At 54.0% G+C, this 20,601-nt stretch overlaps 1 protein-coding gene across 8 annotated transcripts in view; it reads left to right on the top strand.

Moving 5' to 3' along the window:
- The first annotated feature begins 6,388 nt into the window (after positions 1–6,388).
- Hdac4 (histone deacetylase 4) overlaps positions 6,389–20,601 on the top strand; it is a 258,092-nt gene continuing 243,879 nt past the window's right edge. For 6 of the 8 annotated variants that reach the window (XM_087209562.1, XM_087209560.1, XM_087209561.1 and 3 more), the window contains exon 1: positions 10,028–10,284. The gene's annotated coding sequence lies outside the window, so the exon portion shown is untranslated. The other 2 variants (XM_004868416.4, XM_021247427.2) reach the window with 2 other exon arrangements.

The following is a 20,601-nucleotide window of genomic DNA, read 5'->3' as shown; positions in this document are numbered from 1 at the left end:
TGGTTCCCAGTATAGTGGTGCTGAGAGGTAGTTGTTACTGGCATAGCCTGGATCCATGTCTCACAGAGTCGAAAACTGAAGTTGAGGCCAAAGTAGGCAGACACGGGGAGTGCTATAAAGAAGAGAGGAATAGCTCCCAATAGTCAGAGGGGGATCCAAATGTGAGTTGCCGTGGGGACTCTAAGAGTTTTTCTTGGAATGTTAATTCTTTAAGGTTTTATTTGGTACCAGGGATCGAACTCGGGTCCTTGCACTTGTGAGGCAGGTGGTGGAACCACTGAGCTAAATCCCCGGCCCTCTAAGAGTTTTTATATGGAAAAGGGACCAGGGCTCAGACAACTCTGAGTCAAACTAAGGAAACCTGCAGGACTAAAACAAGCTTCTTTAAACGGGAAATGGGCCCATGAGGCGTCGAGGCAGGTAACAAGAACATGTCTGAAGGTGCCTCTTGCCTGCTATCCTATCCAGGTGGTTCATTAAAAGAACAAAGTGAGAAGGAAAACACTGTTCCAGATAGGTAGGAGCAGAAGTCGTCACCCTGGCCAGATGGCACCTCCTCCTTACCTCACTAGTCCCACTCCTGGGCTTAGTTGTCCACTTGCTTCTCGTTACCTCTTGGCCCACCCAGGCTTATCCGACCAAGGCCTGGTCATGCTGAGTTTAACTTGGGTTCGGCGCCATCTTCCACCTAACTTACCTGTCTCTAACAGTGGGGCCTGGCAGAGGTCTGTAAGAGTGGGCTTCCAGACTCAGGCAGGGATCCATGCAGTTTGCACAAGAGTGGGTTAGCACCTGTGAGAGGGGTTTGTGAAAGGTGAGGCTGGCACCTCCTCCCTCTCTGGCCCACATGCTCTCTCTGCACTTGCCCCTGGCCCTTCCACTTATTTTTCTGCCAGGATGGGGCAGCATGAGGCCATCACCAGAAGCCAAGAGGATGCAGTTGCCAGATCATGGACTTTCAGCCTCCAGAATTGTGAACTATGTAAATCTTTTTTCTGAATAAACGATCCAGTCTAAAGTGTTCTGTTACAGCAACAGAAAACAGATGAAGACAATGTGTTGGGCTACAAGGCAAATATGAGCAGGTGCCAGTGACTCAGTGCCATGCCAGCCTTGCAGGGCAGAGAGCTTTGCTGTGGAGGGAACGTGCCAGAGAGTGTGAAAGACCCAGCAAGAACTCGAGACTTCAGCCCTGCAGCCACAAGGAAGAGAATGGAGGGAGAAGAGGACCCCAAGCCTCAGGCAAGGCCCCAGTCCCAGCTGACACCTCAGTCTCAGCCTGAGGAGACTGTGCGGGCACCTATGAAAACATGCTGGGCTCCTGACCCACAGACAGAACCAGAGGCATGTGGCCCAAGGTTGCACGGTCTGTGGTGAGTCTCTGTGCAGCCACAGGTGGCTAACACACCCGGTTGGGACCCCACGACCCCTGCCTGTGTGCCCTCTCCAACGTGGCCGTCAGGTCCGCATCCAGCCAGTGCTGTGTGCAGCGTCCTCCAGAGGCCCAGGCACTCCCTGCCACCAGGGACAGCTGCTGTGACCTGCAAGTAAACTGGCCTCCATGTCATGGCACCCTGATGGTGACTTGTGCTGGGGCATTCTCAGGCAGCTCCTTCACGAGGAACTCTCAGTTGTGAGCTCTCCAGTGTTGGCCTGGAAATGCCATGACTCTTCCTCACTGGTGGCAGCATTGCTGGCGCAGAACCCTAGGCTTGTCCACCACCCACAGCCCACCCAGACCTCCTCTGGGCACCTAAAGATGTAACCTGTGACTTCTGTGGCTTCCATCGGGAAGTCTGTGCTGGGTCCAGCTGCCTTTCCTGAGAAGGCAGTCTGGGCCCTTCTTCCCCCGCTTATAGGAAAGCCTCTTTCTTACCCCCATTGTCCAGCATCACTGATGAATCCTCTGTGGGATTCTTTTTGTCTGTCACTTGCAGGGTCTGCTGAATCTGAGGAGCCCCTTCCTTCAGCAACCCTAAGAACTCCTCGGCCATTATTTTGTCCCTCTTCCACTCTCTGGTCCTTGGTGCCTTGTTTTCCATCAGGCACCCCAAAAGCTGAGCTTGAGCAAGGATTCCTGTGCATATACAATTCATTGAGGGCTCTTGCAGGAAAAACCTACAGCAGTGAGGGTGGCAGGACCAGGCAGGGGCAAAAGAGGAGCAGCCCGATCCCATGGGGAGCTCAGGAGCATGGTGTGTGTCCCAGAGGTCCCGCCTCGCTTGTCCCTACAGCCGGATGCCAGGCTTGGGGGCTCCCTGTCTGGGAGGAGATGGAGGTAAGCCCTGAGCATTTCCAGGTGAGGCAAGTCCCTGGGACCAAGAAGGACGCAGCTCTAAGCCACCTGCAGCTGTTTCCAGTGGGAGCATGGGTGTCCAGACAGGTAAGGAGACTGGCCGGGGTGCTGTGGGCTCCTGCTCTCTCCGAGGGGACGGGCACTTGCATCTCTTGCAGTCTCTGGTCTACACTTGGATAATTTCCTTGGATCGGTCTTGCTCTTGCTAATAACATTTTCTAATATGCTTTTCAACTTCCCCATTGAATTTTTAATGACTACATTCTTCATTTCTAGTTTTATTTGGTTCTTCTAATAATCAACTGCTCTTTTGCTTGGTGTCTTATTCTTTTGTTACCTATCCTTTGTAACTTCCTCAGTAATTTCTAACATCTATTTTTTAATCTTGCCTGTATTAACTCAGTGTCTTGGGTGGGAGTGTAATCTTAGTTTTTATTTATCTACTGACTCTTGCTCACAGTGAATTGTTTCCTATGGGCCTTACAATTATATATAAAATCTCATATTTTATCTAAGACCCTTGGGTTGTATAATTTTTTGATTATGAGTTCATTTTGAGTGAGGCTCTATGGGAATCTGAGTAAGGTGGGTGGAGGGTTCAGGCTAGAGCTGTTTGCTCCTGCCAGGGTCCCCAACTTTTCCTGCACTGGAACTACTTCATATGCTGCCGTTGGGGGCTGAGGGTCCTGGGCTGTGCAGGGAGTGAAAGGAGGCCCTGCTGCAGAGCCAGGTGGAAGCAGACGCTGTCTGTGTCCCCTCCCTGTCCCAGAGCCCACCTTTTCTGTTCTTTCCCTCCACTGACCATGCAGAATTCCAGCCCTTTGCTTGGGTGTTGAGATCCTACCCCCTGGATTACAGAGATATCGGACCTTCTTGTACCCTTAGCTATGTGTTTTTAAAAGCAATGTCTCTCAGGCAGCATTTCCAGGTCATGTGCAAGGACAATGTCTCCAGGTGATAGATGTCCCCTGGCCCAAATCCCCTCCCTGCCACAGAAATCAGTGTGTGAATGACGACATCTCTGCAGCTCCCCCTGAGCTTACCTGCTGCTGCATCTCAGGTGCTCCACTCTGCCCTCTTCCTGCCTAGCACCCCCTCCTGTCCCATCCAGCCTGGACCCCAGAGCTAATCACGTCCACCACTATGTCCTCAGGCCCTTGAACCCTGGCCCTTTGTCCCCACTACCGATCACATATCCACCCAGGCATCAGAGTTCGCTGAAGTAGGGCTTCTGAGTGCTGCAAAACAGACAGACACACACACACACAAACCAAATGACCCTGCCATCACATACACACTGACTTTGACTCTGGCTGGCCACGGCCAACTCAGCAATCCTTTCCACATCCCTGCTCAGCGTCCTTTAAAATACCCACAGAGCACTGGGCTCATCGTGAGCACATTCAGCGCTGGCTCCTGCTACCTTCATCACCTGGTTCCTACTCCTACATTCTGGCTTGTGTCTCTAGCGGTGTCACCCCTCCTTTCCTTTGGGGGCCCCTCTGCTCATAGTGTCATGTTGGGTTTTCAGAACCTCTCTGAGGCCTTAGCAAGAGGACTGTGGTTTGTTCTTCATGCCATTGGGGGTCCCATGCTGACCACCTCCAGTGTGAGAGGGTAGGAGGGTCAAGGGAGTCCATGTCCAAATGGCTTGATCCTCTTCCTCAGGTTGACACCCAGGAGCAGAACCTCCTGAGACAGAAGAGAAGGCTCTGGCCCTCCCCCAAGAAATACTTTTTATTTTTTTCCCTTTCCATCTTTGATAGCCAAGGCTACCCCAAACGCCTTCAGCTCCCGGTATTTCAGATGCTTGGTGACTTCTCTGGGAGACTTTGCCTTAGGCGGTGGTGGCTTTAGACACACTGTGACTGTCCCAGGTGGCCCTGCCCTCCAGACTGGCTGATTCTGAGCCCTGTGGCTGCTTCTGATGTCCCTGATTGGGTCTCCCAGGAGCCTTTGCCCCACCATGGCAATCAGGGTACGGTAGGAGGCCTGTAGCGGCTGGCATGAAAGTGCAGAAAGCCTGTGGTTTCTCGGCAGGAGACTTCATGTGTGGGCCTGGCTTTTCTGACTGCACAGGCAGCCCTCTTCTCATGCTCATCAGGTCATTCTGGGCCTTCATTGTCCTGTGCACTGCCTCTCCTAATACTGCAGCATCAGACCCCATTAAGCGTCTTTTGGATGACTTTGTTTGGCCTCTTTGTGATTCTATCTTGAGTAGAGTAGGCTGAGCTGGCTGCATTAGTTGCTGGTAACACTGAAGGCTGTTGGCACCAGAAGTGGCCAGCAGCCAGAGCTGGTAACACTGTGGGTGGCTTCCAGCCAGAGAGTAACCATGAACAAGGGTGAGCTGCTCCCTCTGACTGACTGAAGACCCCTGGAGAACTGCTGCAGCTGCTTGCTTCAGCTGCTTGGAGAGCAGAGAGGACAGCTGCTAACATCAGGAGCTGAGAGCTGCTGGCATTCAAAGTTCAGAGTGGGTAACACTAGAGCAGCTGCACTAGGGCATTTGCACTTTGCTTATTCATGATTTCTATCTGAATTGAGCAAAGGAGCCCTTGGCCCATGGGTAACAGTACCCCTGGGTACTCAGTCCCGAGCATGAGGGCAGGCCATGTCAGCAGGCAGGGAGCGAAGGAAAGCTCTGTTAGGTGTGAGATGAGGCCAGTGGGAAGGAGAGGGTGGGCAAGGCAGCATCTGGAGCTCCACAGCAGAGCAGAATCCTACAGATTCTGAGAATTCTGAGTTCCAGGCAGGTACAGCAGCCTGTGCATACAAGGTGGAGGGAAGTACATGTTTGACCCCACAGCTAGTGGGCATCTTTTGCTCTTACACATTTAGACATGGGGTGTGGATGCCTCCACTTGGCATTCACCTGGCCCACAAGTTAGGGATAGTCTTTTGGTTCCTTCTCATCTCATACCTCTCCTCAGCCAAGATATGCCACAGTTTGCTCCCTCTCTCCAGGCCTTCCCAGTCCAACTCCTGGCCTCTGTTTCACATGCTGGTGGGTGACCCTCTAAGTTATTTAAACCAATCCCTTTGACCTTGAAGGGCTTGCTCAAGTTTCACTGGAGTAGTGAATGGGCCTGTGTGCTTTGCTTCACACTGCTTGTGGTCCTCTTGGTGTCCTGTCTCAACCCAAGCACAACAGAGGTGACCTGGCAGCTGCTCCCCTGGGCTCGTGGTGCCTGTTGACACTGATGCTCTTCTGGGGGACCCCTTTGGAACCCATGCTTGTCCTCTAGGACAGGGACTTGGCTCTAGTGCGGTCAACCTTGACCCGAGTTGGGAGTTGATGGCCTCCTCTGAGGACAGGCAGACTGGCTGACTGCATAATACAGGTGGTTTTGGTTTCCCTCCTTCTCTGTCCCCTCCCCAGGGCCCTACCTCCTGGGGTTCTTGTTTTGGCTTTGCTTTAGGAGAACCTGGACTAACATAAACTTGTACAGCACTTTCGCGCAAAGCACCCTTACTTCCCTGTCACTAGCTTGCTGACTCGGCCAGCAGTAGCCTCCTTTGGACAACTCTGGCTCCCAGCCCCCTTCCTTCCTGGGGTCCCTTCCTCCTGCCATTCTCCACTCTCCCAAGGGGCCCGGTTTCCATTATCCTCACCCTCCATCTCCTCCACAACTTTGGCTACTTTCTCTGTGCTGGACCCCAACAGGTTATCTCGGGAGAAGTTCAAACAGAAATGGCTTTGATGGGATGTGCCTGGTAGGGTCATGTCTACATAATCAGTGGTCCAAGCCTGAAAGTTGGCCAAGAGGAGACAGGTTTGGCTCCACACTCAGCATTTGTGTTGTTCTCTGACTGCTTGTTTCAGTGGCCTGGTTGAGCCTTGGCTGAAGAGGGCTTTGGGAGAGAGCCTTGGAGGGCACAGGTCAGAAGCATCTAGATGAGGCTGGAGGCAGCCCAGGGTGTGAGATGAGCCTCGAGTCACCCTCCCTCACGCTCAGCCCTTGTTACAAAGCAAGACGTCACTGCAGCGTTCAGAAAACGCAGCTAGCAAGCAAGGGGCCGGTGATCTCCCATCTCCAAACACTCAGAAGAAACCACGAGAACATTCTTGTGTGTATCTTTTCTCATCTCTTTTGTGTTATTTGTAAAAATTATATTGTAATGAAGTTTTGTAGAGTTGCCGTTTGTTATAGTCAATTTCTTTCTTTGACATAAAATCCCCTGTATTTATATATTCATTCCAAGCAACCATTTCTTTTGGTGACCCCTTTAGCTAAAAGCATCAACACCCATATACTTTAGAATGAAGCTCTAGAATTGCAATCAATAGGTGGAAGAATGCAAATTTTTAAGCTTTTGTGTGCATAGTTAAGTAACTATCTAATAAAAGTTTGTCAGTTGACACTCAGTTAATGTGTGGTGGCGTTTATTTCCTCACATTGCATTTTCTGCTGTTATTAAGGCAGAGAACATTCTGCTGTGTTTACTGTTGTGTTCCTTCTTTGTGTTTTCATGTCCTTGCTTCTGCCCATTTTGTTTCTGGAATGCTCATCTTTGTCTCTCAGCTTTGAAAGCTCTCTTACCTGAGATCAGCCTTTGTGAAACATGATGCAAATGCTGCTCCCATTTTCATCTGTGATCTGATGAACAAATAGTTCTTCCTCCTTTCCATACTGGGGCCACGAGTGCCTCCACATTTTTTTTTTTTTTGAAGTAAACTCTCCTTGAGAAAGGCACAGCTTTTAAAAGAGTTCTGATAGGTGTTTATCCCTGTGCAATCTACACTCCAGCCCAGAGAAGCATCACTTTCTTCACTCCAGAAAGCTACTGTGTTCTCCCCATCAACTCTCTGCCCATCCACCAGGGAACCACTCACTGGACTTCTGTTCTCTCGGGTTATTGGTTCCTGAGTTTCATGTTAATGAGTCACAGTGCCTCTCCTGACTTCATTATGATGCTTCTGACATTCATTCATCAGTAAGTTCACTTTTTTATTGCTGAGTAGTATTCCCTTATATTTATTCCACAATTGTGGGTTATCCATTTTTCCACTGATAGTTATTGAACATTGTAATACTCAAATTTTAAAGTCAAATTATTTCCCTTTATTATTGATGGTATTCTTTCTATTCTACAGACAAACAGGAAAGTCCAGTTTTTGTTTTTCTAAACAGTTAAATCTTTACTTCATTTGACAAGGCAGAGATTCAACATTACTCCTTTCCCTCCAAATGATGAGCAGGTGGTCACCCACTGCATATTCTGACTTGCAAAGCCACTGTATTATATGTTAAGTCCTCACAGGGGTGATATTAAAAATAGTAAACAACTGGTGTGGCACAGGCCCTGGCCAGCTTGGAAGGCTGCCCACCAACAACAGCTGGAACAGCCGACTGTGCATATGCTGGCTAGATACCAGCCTCGAGTTTTCACACTTCCGTATGGCTGTTTCTTTACTTTGTATTCTTTTCCATCCATGGAGGCCAGTATCACGTTTTCATTTTAGAGGTAGATAATTCTATTTTCTGGAAGTTTCTTCCTCATTACTGTTTCGACTGCTCAAGTGTTTATTCTTCCAAATAAACTATTCAATTTGATCAATTCTCAAGAAGTTCTAATGCGGACTCAGTCACATTCAGTTGTGTAAGGTGTTCTCTGGCTAACGTTGAGGATTTCCATCCTGTGCTCTAATGCATGTAAAGCACTTAGCCCAATGCCTACCTCTTGTTCAACGCTCAGTATTGTTATTGTAGAGTTATTTATAAAATAATTGGCCATTTTGCTGGACTTCTAATTGTAGATTTTGAGTCTTTGGGACTGCTTAATTTCTGCTCCAAGGACTGGCTCCTCTAACACCCGGACTCATCTTCTTTAAGACTGATAGATACTGTGTGAAGTGCCCCGTATGAAGCCCCAGGTCCGTGTTCCCTGGAATTGGGGCTGTAACTCTGGCTGTTCTTTTATGCTCTGCTCTCAACAGTAGAGAGCCTCTGATGCAGGGGCCTCCTCTGCACTGGTGGTGGACAGCTCTGACAGACATCTGCCCAGGCCCCTGAGTCTTTCCTCTCTAGAAAAGGCAGGTGGAGTTCTTGCAGTCATTCACAGGTGCCTCACTTTCCTGCAGGGCCTCTGAGGACTTCAGGTGAGGTCAAACTCTACCTTTTACATTAATTCCACCTAGGATTATATTCTCTATGACCTTTTTGCTCAGGCATGTCTCTAACTTCTTGTAAAGCCAATTTCAGACGATTTATGTGCAGGATTTTATAGTCTGTATTTTTAGATAACTCTGATGAACGAACCTTGATTTTTATCGTCTAAATGTTAGCTGGCTGCTGCTCTTGCTTCATTTTACCTGAAAGCTGATAGTGTACATTTCCCATCAGTAGCCAGCATGACTATTCCTTAATTGTGGTCATCTTCAGCTTTCTCGTTTTAAAATTCTGCGGTTCATCCTTCGGCTTCAATGTTGATCTCTAGCAGAGGATTTCTTACAAGCAAGTTTTTTGATCATTACTTATTATTTTGATATTCAAAATAATGTCAAGTAGCATATTTTGTTTTGCAAACTCTTTGTACCCACATAGGTCCGGCTTTCCTTGGAGTCACCGGTCAAGAACGTTATTAAATAGAATCTCTGTTCAAATCCTAAAGGGCATGACCTGCACGTCCCTGCCGCCTGATATCCCAGCCACTGTCGCAGAGGCCAAGAGTGCTGATGCTTCCTGGAACACGTGACTCCGAAACCCTGGGAAGTCATGCCACGCTCCCGAGGGGCACACAGGGCCCTGGGCAGCCAGGCGGGTGGCCTGCAGATGCGCATCCACTCTCCTCCCGCACGGGCGGCAACAAAGGCGCGGAGCCCGGGCTGGCACAGGGCCTAGCACGGTCCGCCAGGAACCTGCACCCTCGCTGTGCTCCCAGCGGGTGAGCTTGTCCCACGTCTGCCAGGCTGCTCACAGGGAAGGGCAAGGCAGGCGCAGCCGGCCCAGCCCTCCGCCCAGCCAGAAAGCTCTCCTCACAAACCCGGGCCGCGCGCCCGCCGCGGGGCAGGGCGGGGCTCGCCGCGCCTGCGTACTCGCGCTGCCGCCCTGCGTCCCCGGCACGCAATCCACGTGACCCGTGCCCGAGTCCAAGATGGAGGCTGCTGCTGGGCCTGACCGGCCTCCTGTCTCAGCCTGAGCCCGCTGCGCGACCTCCGAGCGCGAACAAGGCGCGCAGGCACACAGGGCTGAAGGCTGGCATTGCCCCGGGCTACCGAGCGGGCCTGGCCTTGGCCGGAGCCCGGCTTCCAGCCTGTACCCGCCCCGTCTCCGTCTGCTTTCTCCACCGCGAAGCGCCGGGCTCTGGCGCCGGGAGAGTCCTCCGGTATTCCCCGCCCCCAGAATTGACAGCGCTGGGGCCCAATGGGATCCGGGACGTGTGCGGGGAGGCGGGCGGAGGCGGAGCTTCTCTGCGGCTCCCGTGGCGTCAGTCCGGCTGTTGGGCGGCCATGGGGCGGGAGTAGACCCCTGCGAACCAATGGAAGGGCGGTCGAGCGCTCGGGGAGGTGGGCAGGGGCGGGGCCGAGCCGTAATTGACGCGCTCTTCATTAGAAACTAGTCGGGAGGCGGGGTCCGCAAGGGGAGGTGACGCAAGGCCCCCGCGGCCAATGGCTGGCGGGGCGCCGGCGGGGGGGCGGGGTCTGGGAGGCTGACGGGCGTCGGGCACGGCCTATCCCCGCGCGGCTCGGCACCGGAGGGGGGAGCAGCATCATGGTTCAACGTGGGTCAATTTTTTGTGAATGAGGAGGGGAGGTTGTGGGGCCGCCGCCGCGGAGCACCGTCCTCGTCGCCGCCCGAGCCCGAGCCCGCGCGCCCGCCTGCCCGCGCAGCCGCCGCCGCCACCGCGCCGCCTCACGCCCGGCCGCCCCGCGCGGCCGCTGTCGCCGTCGCCGCCCGAGCCCGCTCGCCCGCCGACGGTGGCGGCGCAGGCTGAGGAGATGCGGCTCGGAGCGCCGGAGCAGGGCTAGCGCAGCCCGCCGCCCGGTAAGCTGCGCCGCCCGGCAGGTGGACGCCGCCCCCGTCCGGCGTGGCCCGCGGCCCGGGCGTGGACGGCCTGCGCGGGCGGGCGGCGGGCGGGCAGGTGGGCGCGGGCGGCGGGCGGGGCGCGGGCGGCCGTTTATGTAACTTTGTCAGACGCTGTGAGTTCGCAGAAAACGCCCCTCCCGCAGCGGAGGCCGGCGGGGGCGGCCTGGGGCGAGGGCCCGGCCCGGTGCTGCCCGGCGGCGGGGCCCGACCGGCCTTGCGGAGACGCCGCCAGCCCTGCGCCGGCGATCCGGTGTTTACCTTGAACGCGAAATTGGGTGACACGGTTGTAGCTGGAGGTCGCGCTGTCCGTTGGAAAGGCCGGGTGCACTCATTTAATGCACGTCGAAAATCTGTAATAACTTGCAGCAGCTGATAGGGAGTGTTTTCTTTATTGCATGCTGTAAATTGACCTGCTGTGACACAATTTTCAAATAAAGCGTTGCAGAAATTAAACTTATTTTAGAAGTAATGACTTTCTTAACTAAATCCTAATTGCATTACTGTAGAGACCTACCTAATTGCTTGCTGAGAGCAGCGCGCCTGCCGGGAGGGAGGAAAGGCCTATGTAGTCACTTCGCCTGCCCGCTTTTCTCTACTCAGGCTTTTCTCTCGTTCCCACAAACCACCTAAGCTTTTAAGGCCTGGGAGTAAACCTGTAAACAGCCCTGGCCCTGCGCCCCGGCGGGTCTGGGGGATACTGGCGGCTTGCACCTTGACCTGGTTTCGCTTTTTCTTGGGTAATAGGATCGCGGTTGCCTGGAGTTTTAATTGCTTCTGATAATTCCGTGCTTTATTCAGGGACGGCCTAATGAAAGCTGGTGTGGTGGTTTCAGAGTCCATCCAGGATAGGTGAGGGTGGTGTTGCTGCTGCCGCTGGTGGTGGTTGGGAAGAGGGAGGGAGGTCGAATTAAGAAAACTCAGCTGCTTGTACACAAATATACACTACAGCAGTTACAAGGCAACAAAAGTTATTGCAGAATTTGGCAGTCGCTATGGCAACACAATTACTCTATTATAATTGGAAATGCAAAATGCCACCCAGTTAGAAGTTTCACCAGAATGGAGTTTTGGATATCAAAAATCTGTGAGATGTAATATTTTTTCAGGTACCCCTGCGAATTCTAGTCTGTGTTCAGTTATCTATTTTTAAGACTGATCAGCTTTCCCAGATATTCTACTCCCTGGGATCCATGGCATCTTTTCCCCAGAAGAACTCTGGTTTGTGTGGGAGGGGAGTATTTTCATGCCTTAAAAACACACCCCGACACATTGTGAGACTTCTATAGTCTGTGCTCTGTTCGGTTTTTAAAGATCAAATACCTTTCTAAAGAGAACAGTAATCAATCAGAAAAGAGGCAGGGTTTGCTGGCAGGCAGATGGAACACTGCCTTCTTTAGGGTTCTTGCTTATTCCTGCAAGGGGAGCTGGTGGCAGAGTGCCCCTGAGGGTGGTGGGATCCCTGGATGGGCAGAGGCAAGATGACCGGACTGTGCAGAGGCCTGGAAGGCCAGGACCAAAGACACATGTGCTGAAGTGGCCACAGATGGAGCATGTTCTGTGGTCAGCAGCTTCACAGCCTTGCAGAGTGAGAGCCCCCAACGCCACGTTCTTGGAGGCGGGGGGCTGCCGTGGCCGAGGTGGACCAGACAACATGGCACCCAGGCTGCATGCAGCCTAGCTGCCGTGCTTGTCTTGAGAGGTCAGAAACGTGTTTTAGGAGATGCCCCTCTCCATGTCTGCCAGCAGAACTCTGGTGCTGGAAGTTTCCACATATTGTGGGGCTGCTGCAGTTTAATTTCATTAGAACTCTTTCCTTCTAACTACTGCATATTTATGCCCAGTAATCGACTTCCATTTTCCAGCTTCATTGTGAGGTTTCAATGCAGCATGAATGGCTTTGAATTCTGATCCTTTGATGTTGGGGGTGGCACCAAAGGAAAGGCGACTTTGCCGTCCTAATTGCCAGAGCAGAAGAGAAGTTTCATCACTCCTGTGGAACTCGTCCACACCGTTCTCTTGGAAACGGCTGGGCTTTCAGAGGTCCAAAGTTGCCATGAGTAATGCATTAATACCTGGTGGCGTGAGCGAGGGAGATGCAGAAAAGGAGAGACAGCTGTGCCCCTGGGAGGCGGTGGGTGCCCACTGTGGTGAGGCTCAGGGCCCCGGGACAGTCGAGGGCCAGCCCGGGCTGGGGAGAATGCCCACAGATGAGTCCCTGGCCCTTTGGTGCTAACCCACGGCCTCCTGTGCGGGGATCAGGAAAGGTAGATGTTGGAGGAGTTTTGTCTCCATCTTGGGTGGCCAGCACATGCCCTGTGGTGCAGTGGGCTCTGGGCATTTGGCCCCACCTTAGAGGAGGGTACAGCGCCTGTTGTTCACGTCCCGAGAGGCCCGTGCCTGGACAGACCTGGACTCGGTCTTACAGGACTGACTGGCGATGAGTACCACTGAGCCAGCTTTGTTCTCCAGCCTGGTGAGTGAGAAGGGTGGGTCCTACTGGGGGCAGCACGGGGGCTGTGGCAGCTGCAGCCCCTTATAGCCTCGCTGTCACTCCCTGCCATGCCGCCACCTCACTTCCTGGAAGGCGGGTCCAGGGTGGCACACAGATGGCCTCCATGGAGACCCTGCCCCACAGGCGTGGGCCAGGTCGGTGCCCTGCCCTGCGCTGTGCTGTGCTGTGCTGTGCTGTGCTGTGTGGCCCCTGAGTGGCTCCTGTGCCAGCCCCTGTGGAAATCAGAAAGCCTTTCCTGGAGCAGGGACTGTAGTACTGCAGATGAGCAGTTGTGTGAACCAGGCAAATGATGAGCACCTGATTGGCGCCACATCCGGACGTTTCAGCACTGGCTGTCTGGGTCTCAGTTACCCTTCCGTGCAGCCCAGGCTTCAGAGGGGAATGCGAATGGGGTGGCTGGCTCCCCCTTGCTGTGTCCCAGAGGCTGATTCCTGTCTTCCCGGCTGCCTCTGGGCCAAGGCTGGTCTCAGTGTGCAGGTGAAGTGCTGTCCGGGTGCAGTGTGTTGTTGACTGTCCCTGGAGGTCTCAGGGTCAGCACTGTGCTGTGAAGGGTCCGGGAAGGAACTGGCCTCATGGTGATGTGTGTGGCCTGGGCGGACTGGAGGCGCCCTGACAGCCCTGGGCTGGGTGTGGCTCACTGGGGCACTTGCCCCGCCCGCCGGTGGTAGGCACAGGGTGGTTGCCCAGTCCACTCTCAGACTTTTCCCCAGGAAAGCCCCAGGCCGTCTGGAGACAGGTCGGTGCAGTGGGAGCGTCCCAGGCTCTGCCTCTTTCACCCAGAGCTGCTCAGGGCTTGCAGTTTCATCTGTCAGTCACCCTTGGAAGGTTTTGTTGGAAGAACATATTTGAAGAACTTTGAAGAACTACTGAGTTAATGCATGCTTATTCTAAAACCAAGTTAGAAGCCTTAGAGAAAATATTGGCAGATTTAGCAGCATACAAAATTTAAAAGAAAACTCTCTAGTAAGGCTGGGATGTACTTTAGTGGTTAGAGTGCTCCCCTAAAATGTGCAAGGCCCTGGGTTCTACCCTCACCCTGTACCATAAGCAAGGTCAGGGATAGTGAGGAAAAAAATATAACCTATGTCTTTGTGAGCTTAATAGTCAGTATGTAAAGAGCTTTTGCAAACCAATAATAAAAGTATGAGCTTTCTTATTGTAGGATAATGAAAGCCTGTAGATATGTGAATCTCCATGGCTAATAAGAGAAAAGATGGAATTTACTGATAAAGTCAGCTTGAAAGAGACTCCGTTTATGCCTATGGTATTACTGTGATAAGACCTATTGCTGGTGGTAACAAAGATTCCTATCTTACAAGGCTTTTGCAAGGTTTAAATAAGTCAGTATATGGAAGTTGCTTGGAATAGGGCCTGGCACTTGGTAAGCACAATATAAATTTTGGCTGCTACTTATTACTTTCTCCCTGGAGAGACCTATGTGTATTATTATATCAAATTTAATAATTGCTTAATCACTGTCCAGAACAGTTTTGCATCACATTGTTATGGATTGTTGCCCTTGTCCCAGCATTCTGCACTTCGGAATAGTCCAAGGGAAGACTAATAAGTGCATTGCCAGCCAGGCACGTGCAGTGTTAGGCTAGGTCATTTATACGAGCAATACGTGACAGTTACACAGTGCGCCCATACTGCGGCGTCTCCCACGCAGAGCAGCAGAAGCATGCAGATGTTATGGGAAAAGTGGGCCCAGGGCAGCGTGCAGGCCATCCAGGAGTCAGGGACACGGGGCAGAGGAGACTCTCATTGTCATTTTGTGCAGTTGGTATTGTGTACACACTTCTGCAGTAAGCATGAGTTAGTTTTTTTAAAAGTTGATGTCTCCACCAGGGGAAAATACTCTTCAACCTCATTATTTACAAAGGAGAAGAACGGAGTCCTTGGGAAGGTGAAATAGGCTTAGCCTCCAAAGAACTGGGGGTATTTGTTGCTCAGAGTCCATTGTAAGCTCTCCAGGGTGGGGCTGGCCTCGTGGGTCTGGGCAGCTGTGGTACAGCTCACTCTGGAGCTGTTTCCGAAGTCCCCGCCTCCCCTTGTTCTTTGTATCCCCAGGACCCCAGAGGCTTGCCTAATCTTAGCCTGTGGCTTTCCAGCCTCACCTGAGGGTGCTCGCCCTTTTTGTTGTGCTTCAGCTCCCTCACTGCTTTGCTTCCTTGCTGTCTCTCGGTCCCGGATGGCCCCAGGGCTTTGCACACACTGCTCCCTGTTGTGGACTACCTCTCTTTACCTCGGTCTTGCCTAACTCCTTGGTTCAAGCGCATGCCTGGTCACCTGCTCGTCTTTACCATAACGTCTCTCTTGGTCCTTCCTAACAGGATCCCCAGTTGTGCAATTTCAGTAGCTCATTGCGACATTAATTGTTGAATGTCATCTCTATGCTAGCTAAAGGCTCCAGAGTCGGTAGGCCCAAGAGCCTCCTGCCTGCCGTGTACTCCACATCTGTCAGGATAGGCACTCCATGAGTGAATGTCCGACACAGGGTGGACCCTGGCAGTGGGGTGTGGGCGAGGCCCCCACTCCTGCAGTGCCTCTGTGGGCTCTTCCCATGCCCTGGAACTGCCTGTTTCCTAACCCTCCTCCCGAATTTGAAAACTTCTTGGTCCTGATTTTAGACATTACTGGATTTTTTTTTTTTTGGTACTGGGCATCGAACTCAGGATCTTACGCTTGTGAGACAGGCGGCGGCACCACTGAGCTACATCCCCAGCCCGAGATTACTTGCTTTTAAGTAGATGCATAAATACGAGTGGAGTGGATTCTGTGGTGCCTCGCGAAGAGAGGGAGGGACCTTCCACACAGCTGCCTAGTGGCAGATGGGGCCCTTGTGCCGGGGCCAAGGCCAGGGAGCATAGCTCCGCCTCCAGGCAGGTCGGCGCGGTGTTCAAGGCGGCCAGCCGCTGCTCTTGTTAAAGACATTGCCCTGTTTCAATCTGGAATTAATGATATCATTTGGTCATTTCTTTTTGGCCTTGTGATTTTAATATGATACCTTAATATGGCTGCATATATAAACATTTTGGAATCTGCTGTGTTTGAAAAAGGGAGTGTTAGGCTTTGTTAGTTTACTACTGTTTATGAAGTATCCATTTGTGTGAGTCAAGTGCTTTTGTTGGATTGATGTTTAAGCTTGAGACAATAAATCGTTTCTTATGGCCCGAGAGCCTGAACCAGCATTCCAAGTGGGAGTGTTGTTCCATTGGTGATGGAGTTGCAGTTTCCCTCCGGAATGGCTCTCACTGGGTTTATGGGCTGCTGTTTGCTGGAGCGGCCCTTAAGGGAACGGCAGAGCTTTTGTGGTCCCCACACCCTTGGTCTCTCTTTGGTGTCGGGGGGGGGGGTTCCTTGTGACTGAATTTCCTGAATAGTTTTAGTTGATCAGTTATTGTTTTACAAATCTTCATTCTGCATCCAAGCCCAGGTACCAGGATTCACGTGAGACAGGACTCAGTTGAACACCTGCTGTGGCCGATGCAGCGGGGGCTCAGTAACCCAGGAGCTCGCTTCTGTCCGCAAGACGCTTGGGTGTTAGTGGGGACCAGGAGAGGAAGAGGCAGAGACACACAGGTGCACACGAGGCCGTGTGGGAGGATCAGGGCCATGTGGGAGGCGTGCAGTGCTGGGGGGCTGGGCTGGCCAGGGGGCTCAGTGGTCAGAGGCTGAGGGAGCCAGGCCGGATGAGGGGGGCGGGCAGGGGAGGGCAGGTGAGCGTGGCCTTTTGAGCCAGAGCCGCCGTGGTGGGGCTGCAGCAGGGTGAACAGGCCATTGTGGCCAGGTGGTAGCCCTGCCCGCAGGGCGCCAAGGCTGGAGTGGGGGAGGAGCTGTGCTTGCTGGCTGGAGGGGACCTGTCCCCGTGAAGGACCGCTGCACCTGTGCAGTCACCTTGTGTCTGCCAAGACCTGGCAGGCAAACTACCAGTCCCTGGGAATGTCAGGCCGGTGCTTTCCAGTGCACCTGGGGCCCCAGAGGGCCTGTGGCGTGGCTCATCCTCCAAAGCATGTGCCTGAGTTGTGGTGCCACCATGGAGGGCTCCGTGTGCGCAGCAGGAGCCAGAGGAGCTCGGTTCCCCTTGGGGGACACTGCTCCCCTGGACCCTGAGAGAGCCTGTGTGGGATTGAAGCTTGCGGGGAGCTTCTGGAGGGGACGGAGCCAGCTTTCCACTGTCATTCTGTGCACCGCAGCCTAACACCACCGGAGGGCCATCCCTGCCGGCACTGTGTCACGGGCCTGGTCTCCCCACGGCCTGGGGGACCCCGAGGACTGCTTACCTCAGAACTCATGTTTGAGTCCCGTGACCTCCTTGAGTCCTGTGCTCTCCATTCCAGCTTTGGGCCGTGGAGCTCTGGGGGAGGTGGAGCTGGCCACCAGGGTAATTAGCCAGCGTTACAGCATAAGCAAGAGGGTGGCCTTGGCCCCATTGAGTCCTTAAAGGGAGCCATGGCCAGTGGTCGGGAGGTGCCGCAGTGGACTGCTGGAGAATTCACTTAGGATGTGCAGTGGAAAGAGGGTAACAGGTGGTCATCGTCCCCATTCTTTGGGAGCCCCTCTGCAGCCCGAGGGCTCTGTCCTAATTCTTTCCTTGGCCTTTCAGTTGGAAATGTCCCTGGGGCTCCTGGGTTGACTTTGGTCTACTGGCAGCACCTTCTCCGTACAGGTGGTTTCCTCACACCCCTACTCACTGCTAGGCATGTTTGCAGTGGCCCTGATGTCTGCTGGTCGCCACTCAGCCGAAGCAGCAGCTGACCTGCACGGTCTGGCCTGTCTTTGTTCCCCGCAAGATCTCCGGGGCAGTGCTGCCCAATGGGTCCCTCGGGCTGCTGGGCGGCCGCCTCCACAGTGGTGGCAGTGAGCTGTGGGCTGGGTCGGGCCTGATGAGGAGCATCCAGCTCACCTCCCAGAGCTTATGAGTTGAAATTAGCCATCGGTGGTGGGCAGCATGTCCCCTAAGTCTTTCCCCAAAGGGCAGCATCTTCCTTCACGCAAACGTGTGTGCTGTGAAGCTAGGTTTTCAACATCCATTTGCTGAGGTGGGGCAGAGCCGGAACAGAAGAGGCCGGCGGTGGGACTTGTCTTTCTTCTCCCCAGGGCTCCTTGGGTGGCCTCAGGTTGTGGGCAAAGCTGCTTTGGAGCATACGGATTCTGCCAGTGGGGGTCCAGTTGCTTGTGTGTACAGGTGTGGACACTTGGTTTTTCATAGCTCTGGGGTGTTGAGGCAGATCTGGTTGAGTCCCCAGCAGGACGTTTTGACCTCCTTGCCTGGCTGGTGTTGCCTGGCCCTGTGCATCCAGCGTTCTCTGCAGGCTGGGAGGAGGCCCTGGGTGAGTCTCTGCTGGTGCTGGGCAGAGGAGGCTGGCTAGGGACTTGACTTCCTAGAGTGGAAATTGCTGCTGTCTGGAAGGATGGAGAAGGGAGTGGGTGCGGAGGAGGGAGCCAGCTGCCAGCGTCCTCCGTGAAGCCCTGTGCTTCGTGATGTTTGGCAGCAGTTCCGGAACAGCCCTCCAGTGAGCGCAGTGTGCCCAGGCTCATCCGGGAAGCTACACAGACCTCATCCCAGAGGCCCCCAGCGCCCTCCAAGCCTCCGGGGTAGAGAGCTCAGCATGGCCTGCAGGGGTTCTCTGGCAGGTTCCTGGGTGGATCCTGGTCCCTGGGAGACAGGGCGTGTGGCTGAAATGGCTGGTGGCAAAGTGCAGAGGCCATGGAATGCATCAGGGCCATCCTTCACTCCTGCGTCTGCTGGGCCCCGGAGTGCAGGGTCTCAGTGTGAACTGTTGGTGCTCTGGGGCGGAGGATGCTGTGACATGCAGCCCCACCACTGCTACGCAGTGAGGCAGAGGTACAGGGCTGGGATCTGAGCAAGAAGGAGGGTGGAGACGGACCAGGCCCCTGAGACCCAGGGGCCAGGCTTGCTGACCAGCTGACCCAGCAGCTCTCTGGCTGTGCTCCCAGGGCCAGCACTGCCAGTCGTCTGTGGGTGCCCAGGAGGAGAGCCAGCCCACAGCGGCCCTTCTTCCCTGTGCAGAGGTGGATGGCCCCAGGGTCTCTGGCGAGGGCCCAGCGCTTTTGCAGATTGTGTCTTCCTCCTGCAGGTGAGGGCTGCATTGGAAGAGGTGAGCTTGGGATCAGACCAAGGGCCTCTAGGGTCTGGACTTGCAGCTCTGCAGGGTGGGGCAGGTCTCGAAGGTCAGCTTCCAGCCTCCCTCACCTCGATCTCGTTTGCAGAGTGGATGTGAGAATCTCTTTCTCAGGATCGTTGTCAGAATCAAGCCAAACAAAGAGCTGGCAACCCAGTCCTGCCACGTACGTGAAATGCATGGGCATCGCTGCCTTCCTTGGGTTCACAGCCTGTGGGCCAGCTGCACCTACCATACATCTTGTCTGCCATGGGTCAGGCACTGTGCTGTCATTTATGCCACCTGTTTGTCCCTCTGAGTGGATTCCCTTCCTCCTGTCTGACCACTGAGAAAGCCGAAGCTCCCTTGTGGGTAGTTCAGTGGTGAGGGTCGTGGTTTTGAACTGGCAGCCACCCCGGCCCCTGCCTTTTCCTCCTTAGTGGTAGCTGGGATGCACAGAACTCTCTTCCCCAGGTGGAAAGGGCAGGGCTCATTCAGGCTGCTCTTCTGGGCCGGAAAGCCCAATGGTATGGGGCTCAACTGTTTAGAAGTGGGCATGTGGGTGGGTCCCCGCACAGCTGCACATGAGCAGCTGTGGCATTTACTCATCCTCTCCAAGCCTCAGTTTGTCTGCCCAGCCAGCGAGAGGCAGGGGCTGCAGACCTATACAACCCGTGCAGGAGCTTTTCCTGAAGTGGGAGGTGGAGTGCTGTCCTGGCATTGAGTTAGTGGTGGCTGGCCTGAGGTTCTCACTGGGTAGGGCATGGCTGGACGGGCTGAGGACTGGCAGCCTGGACTGGTAGGGCTGAGGCTGGAGGCACCTTGTGCCCAGGTGCAGGAAGATGATCTGGCCCTGCTGTGGCCACACTGGTGCTTGTGGGCCCAGCAGCTGCTTCAGCAGGTGACCTCATCCAGGCCACTTGTCCTAGTCCCCTTGTGTCCCCTTGCAAAGCTCCCACTCCGTGTGCACACACATACTCAGGTATGTGCTCACACAAGTGTATGTGTTATATACGCTACAGAGATGCGTGTGTACAGGTGTGCACACAGACATGCGTGGACACTGTGCATGTACACATGCATGCACCCCCCATACCCACCCTGTGCCCTGGAGTGTGTGTGGAGTGAGGGTCTGGCTCCTTGGACCTGCTTCCTGGGTGGCTGAGGCAAGCAGGTGCTCACCTCAAGTCCCTGCCACTCAGTGAGGGACAGCAGGGCTTCTGGAACTCAGGTACACCCTGTGGTGGCTGGGGTAATGAAATCCCGGCTTCTGGAGTGCTGTTCTCACCCAGTTCCTCCTCTGCATGGAGACACTGCTCAGAGGGCCTGCAGGTGCTGCTGCCCTTACCAAAGCGAGGACCCTGGGACAGGCGCCGACCGACGAAAGCCAGGCAGTCCCTCATGAAGCTGGTGCCAGTGGTGTTCCTGAGCTTCCTTTTCCAGTGCCCTGTGCTCTGTACTCGGGGCCTGGAGGCTGGTCTAAGATAACCAGGGACAGCTCAGGAGGGGTTGGCTATAGGTCTCCACCCTCATCAGTCTGTGGGCCCCTGCCTAGGGTCAGCCAGTTCTCCAGACCTTGCACCTCTCCTGGCTGACACCCCTGGGCGCCTGTGGGACCTTACCCTCCACTGGTTATCC

The sequence above is a fragment of the Heterocephalus glaber genome, unplaced genomic scaffold (assembly GCF_053883595.1).
Source record: "Heterocephalus glaber isolate CG9 unplaced genomic scaffold, H.glaber_assembly_v1.0 deba00001004, whole genome shotgun sequence".
Lineage (NCBI taxonomy): Eukaryota > Metazoa > Chordata > Mammalia > Rodentia > Bathyergidae > Heterocephalus > Heterocephalus glaber.
Note: the sequence above shows the minus strand (reverse complement) of the source record. Positions and strands in the feature narration are given on the sequence as shown.